General features: G+C 40.0%; 2 non-coding genes across 2 annotated transcripts; both read right to left on the bottom strand.

Moving 5' to 3' along the window:
- Positions 1-4,850: 4,850 nt before the first annotated feature.
- Positions 4,851-4,933, bottom strand: LOC116149821 (small Cajal body-specific RNA 18). Its single transcript, XR_004133426.1, has one exon. It is a non-coding gene; the product is annotated as a small Cajal body-specific RNA 18 (non-coding RNA).
- Positions 4,934-5,010: 77 nt separating this feature from the next.
- Positions 5,011-5,156, bottom strand: LOC116149822 (small Cajal body-specific RNA 17). The gene has a single exon (XR_004133427.1). It is a non-coding gene; the product is annotated as a small Cajal body-specific RNA 17 (non-coding RNA).
- Between the last annotated feature and the right edge of the window lie 557 nt (positions 5,157-5,713).

The following is a 5,713-nucleotide window of genomic DNA, read 5'->3' as shown; positions in this document are numbered from 1 at the left end:
AGAGACAAGGGAACAGCTGGTGGGTGGAGCCGTCAGAACACACACATCTATTAAGTTTGCCATCTTATATGGGCGTGGTTCGTGGCACCCCCAAAACAATTACAATAGTAACAGCAAAGACCACTGATCACAGACAACCATAACAAATATAATAATCATGAAAAAGTTTGCAAAAATTAGCAAAATGTGACACAGAGACACAAAGTGAGCAAATAGTACCAGAAGATGCTCCAAGTAGGGTTGTCACAAACTCAATTTTTAAAAAATGCAATAAAGTGCAGCACAATAACATGAGGTATGCCTGTATTACTAAATAAAATTCAAAGGCTTCTTAAGGATAGACATTGCAAATAATTTTCAGAGGAACAAACACAAATACAGTTGACCCTTCAATGAGGCGGGTACAGCAGCCCACTCCATTGTCAAAAATCTGGGTATAATTTATACTTGGCCTTCCATTACTCTGTCCCTCCATATTCAAGGTTCCATACAACCTTCATTCATGTAGTACAGGAGTATTTACTATTGAAAAATACCTGCATATAAATGGGCCCATGCAGTTCAAATCCATGTCATTCAAGGATCAGCTATATATACTCTTCACCTAAGTTTGTGACAGTGTCTTAAGCTATGGAAACACATCTAGACCTGGGGCAAACTTCAAGTAAGTTCAGCAAATCAGTATCTGTATTATTTCCTGTCTACATTTCATTTCTGATGTGCTTATTTGGCAACTGGAACTTTCTGAGGAGTAGGTATTTGCTAAAAGGACAAATCTACACCCAAGCTGTCTCTTAATTCACAAAATTTGAAGTTATCACTGAAGCAATTAGATTCACAATGAGCACATACATAACTCTCCAAGCTACTCAAGATAAGGAAACTCACCTGTCTCACTTAGTCAAATTCTATACAGTGGACACTCTGTATCCTTGGGTTCTGCACCCATGGATTTAACCAACCGCAAATCAAAAATATTTGAAGAACAACGTTTTTTTCCAGAAAGTTTCAAAAAGCAAAACTTGAAATCTGGCATGGATCAGCAACCCTTTACATAGCATGTACGTTGTAATTGGTGCTATAATCAACCTAGAGGTGGCTTAAAGTTTATCAGAGATCCTGCATAGGTTACACGCAAATACTACGCCATTTGGGCATAAGGGACTTGATTTCAGTATACACCTGGAACAAATCCCCTAAGATTCTGAGGGACAACTGTAGTCATTTCTTAACATTTTCCTAGCCCCTAACTAACTCTACTAGCTTTCCCAGTTTCCATTACTGAAACTTCTAAAGCCAGATCTGTTTAAGGTAACATCAATTTTGAGTGTTACCAGAAGTTTAAGCGTAGAAAAATTATCCAGAAAATACAGGAGATAGGGCTGAGGCTGGTTATTTCTGAAATCCTAAATGAAATCTTTTTTTTTTAATTGAAGTATAGTTGATATATAATGTTTCAGGTGGAGAGTAAAGTGATTCAGTTATATAAATATGTATATTCTTTTTCAAATTCTTTTCCATTATAGGTTATTACAAAATATTGAATACAGTTCCATGTGCTATAAGTAGGTCCTTGGTGTGTATCTACCTAATGAAATCTTAATATCAGAATTTACAGATTTATAATAGATTTACTGGTTTCCAGTCTTACCAATGCTACTCCTCTCTTATTTCAAAAAATAATTACAGAAAGAAATAATAAGGCATTTCTAAAAATACTGAAAGCTAAATGTCTAAGAGCAGAATAATAACTTTACATCTCATGTGGGCCCATGGCTAGATTTTAAAAATTATAATAAATAAAAATTATATTTAATAAATATAAAATAATTTTGATATGCATAGTGTTGTACAATATTTATCTGGTTTCATATGGTTAAACAGGAAAATAACTAAATTATTTTACAAAATAATTTATTTCAGGTAATTTTGCAGCTTGCTTGAAAGATACTTTTCCTCCCAATTTTTATTTTGAAAAGTTAAATATCTAAAGAAAAGTTGTAAAAATAAAACAATGTATACCCTATATTTAGATTCCCTAATTGGTAATATTTTGCCATATTTGCTATCTCTTTTTCTCTGTTTTACATTTTCTGAGTCATTTGGTGATTAGTTGCAGACATGATGACTAATTCACCTCTAAATATGTTAGTATCTCCTAAGATCAAAGAACAATCTTCCCCTGTATCTGCAATTTAATTAACATAATGAGAAAAAGTAATGTCAATACTACTATCTCAGTTAATTTCAAGAAAGTTCCCCTAATTGTCCCAGTTCTGTTCTTTAGAGTTGTTTTTAAATCCCCTTTGCAATTAAAGATTCCCACGTTACATTTAATTGTCACATCTCTAGTCTCCTTTAATCTGATACCATTCCCAGCCTTTTTTGTTTCTTCACAACACTGACAGTTTTTGAGAGCTCAGGTCAGCTATTTTGCAGAATGTTCCTCAATCTGGATTTGTCTGTTTCCTTATGATTAGATTCAAGTCAGACATTTTTTTTTTCTTTTTGGTGAAATCCTACATAGGTGAGGTTGTGTCCTTCTCAATGCGTCAAGAGGGTGCATGAGATCAGCCTGTCCCATTACTGGTGATGTTAAGCTTGGTCATTTGGTTAAGGTAGTACCCACAAGATCGCTCTAGTGTAAGGATACCTTTTCCTCTTCGTGATAATTTGCGACTGCGTAAACATCTTTATATAGAGTTACATGTTTTTATATATGTAAATCTTTTACCCAATAGTTTTCAAATCTATTCATTTTTGTGACATTTTAAATTAGAGAAAATTTAGTAAATTTGGAAGAACTTGCTGCCAGGGATCTGTAGGGTATTGGGTGGGTATCTTAACTTTTCTTAATAAATATTTGGGGAGGGGCAAATTGAATAGAACCTGCCTTTTCACCCTTATCAATAGTTCTACAAACCACGAGTTTTCTCTGCATTTGGACTATTAGTAAGTTTTAACAGAAAAAAAAGACATAACTTTTAAAGATCTATTTCCTCCACCGCTGTATCACCCTTAGGCATAATTCACTGTGCATGTTTTCTGATTTTTAAATTTTCCTCATTACAACACACACAGTTGACTGGCTTGAGTTCACTGAGTGTCAGCTTGAGACAACATGTGTTGATTCTGGCTCACCCTAATGAATTCCATTTTGGTTTCAATTTTATTATGAGTTACTAGCTTTCAAACATAAATCAAGTTCTAATGCTGCAAGGTAACCATTATAGGTAATAACTTAACTCCTGTGCATCTAGAATGATACTAGCTCTGTACCATCCTTGGGAGAATTATGAGAAACTAGCCACTCCATTTTCTGTAGGAGTTCTGGTTGAGAAAGGCCGAGTATCTAGTAATGACACATTGCTTCACTTCTCCACCTACCTGAAACCACACTTTACTTCACACCCAGAGACTCTTCTCTTGCCAAAAAAAAGCAAATAAACCTTCTAAACCTAACCCACCATATACACATATTAACCTTACCAAGGTTTCAACTACTTTGTTTCTCCCACCAGGAAAGATTGACTTAACATTCACTTCCTTCCCTGTTTTCTATAACATACATCTTAGCTAGTGATACTTGTCTCTTTTTCTATCCCGACTTGTATATTCCACATGCCTTGAGCCCTAGACACACACCATGGGCCTTGGGCTGCTGGGAATCAAGGGCTGAAATTTCTAATTCAGCAATTTTCTAGATTTGAGGCCTTAGCAGATTCTTTGGTTTCTTTTGAGTCCAAGCTTCCTCATTTATAAAATGAGAAAGGAAAAACCCAGAACTGTTTCACAGGGTTGCAGAATGTCCCTCAATTTGGATTCGTCTGATGCTATATGAATTGTATGTTATTCTGTTTTATATAACAATTATATTGCCTGAGTAGATGAATTTTAAACAGAGTATGACGTGCCTGGCACAATGTTGGGCACACAGTGCCGCAAAATGCTTCTATTTTACTATCATTCTCTGCTCATCATCCAGAAGATGCAGGTGAAAAAAAAAAACCGTCAGGGATGTAGGGAGATTTGATCTATTCAAAGTTCAAATGCCACTGACTATATACACTTGTGAAAAAGGAGTATACCTATTTTTTAAGTTAATAGCCTCAGAACTTATGTACTGAATTGATAAATGTCAATCTCCTGGATTAGCTCAAATCAAAGCAACAGAAAAAAGGAATAAATCAGTCAAATACAACAGATGGTGAGAAAAAGGAAACAATGGATAGCTGGGAGGTGGAGGGTGGGAGGGAAATGAAGAAATTTTCTGTAATGATCGACATGTTCTAATTACATTTTGAAAGCTGAGTGTATGGGTTACAAGAGTGTATGCATTTGCGAAACTCCATCCAATTATTTGTACATTTGACTACCTGGAAGTTTTGCCTTAAAAGAACTGTAAACATGCTGACCCCTAATGTGAGCCAAAATATTCCTGAGGGTAAACTGAACCAAGGTCTGCATAGTAAAAATAAGATGGCTTGATGGAAGAACAGATGTATGGATGTCATTCAGCAAGTAAAACAAACTGTTGACAACTGTAGAATACAGGTGTTGAATATACAGGTGTTCACTGTATATAAATCTTTCCATAATATGTTCGAAATTTTTCATAATAAAAACATTGGATAAAAACCAAACAAATACAATGTGAGAGGGCCACGAAAGCGTTTGGAAAGCAGGATTCCAGAGCAGGCATTTCCTGGCGGCTCCAAAAAACCTCAGTGCCTCCCACCACCCCCTCCCACACACAAGTAAACCAAGCCCCAGGCAGCCTGGCTGGCCTCCGAGCCCTGGCGCTGCGGATCTACCGCATCTCCGCTCGCCCGGGTCGCCTCCTGCTCGCCCGGTCTCAGTCCTTCCTCAGCACACACTCCATCACCTGGTTCCCAGAACTCAGATTGCGCAGTGGTCAAGTCATCATCGACCAGGGCTCACAGTTACAGCGGCAGAGGCCTCCCGAACTTCCCTCATTTCTAGCCTAACCAGCTGCCTCGTATCTCCCCGCCCCGGGTTCCCTGGCCCCACTCCGCCGGACACACGTTTTCATAATCCTCTCAGGCTCCGGGCCAGCGGCACCGCCAGCAATGGGGCCCAATCATATAAGGAAAATACTGTGGCTTCATCCAGGGGCTGCATCGGGAACCCCAGAGGCATCCCTGCTCTAGGACACTCACCAAAGACCTCGCAGGCCAACCTTCCCCCCCACCCCCACCCCCGGCCACCCCACCGGGCCTGGTACCCTCGCAGACCCAGCCGCCTAGGCCTCTGCCCCTGGTCTGCGCAGCCGACTGCGAGAGCGGCTCAGCCAATCTCCTCGCGCCGTCTTCCTCGCTCCGCCCACTAGACTTCCGGCCCCGCCCCGCCGCGCCGGGCTGCTCCCTACGCCGCTCAAACCCGTTCCACCCATTCGGCCACCTACTCAAACGTTTCAGAAAGTCTGGTAGCCGGGATGAAGGAGAACATTAATTAACCCGTGTGGAGCGGGGCGGATAGGATAGAGTCAACTCACTCAGCTGGGAAACAGAGAGATAAAGTCTTTAAAAAGCAAAGATGTGAGGGAAAAGTTGGCTCAGAAGGAACGTTCACTTGTGCAAGGCCGGTCTCGCCCGGAGGTTTTGGTACCGCCCTTGGTTCCCCCGGATGGCGCGGAGAGGGATGCGTGGTGGCCAAAGGGAACCGGCGCGAGCCCACCCGGAGTAGGTGAAAG

Source organism: Camelus dromedarius, chromosome 28, assembly GCF_036321535.1.
Source record: "Camelus dromedarius isolate mCamDro1 chromosome 28, mCamDro1.pat, whole genome shotgun sequence".
Lineage (NCBI taxonomy): Eukaryota > Metazoa > Chordata > Mammalia > Artiodactyla > Camelidae > Camelus > Camelus dromedarius.
Note: the sequence above shows the minus strand (reverse complement) of the source record. Positions and strands in the feature narration are given on the sequence as shown.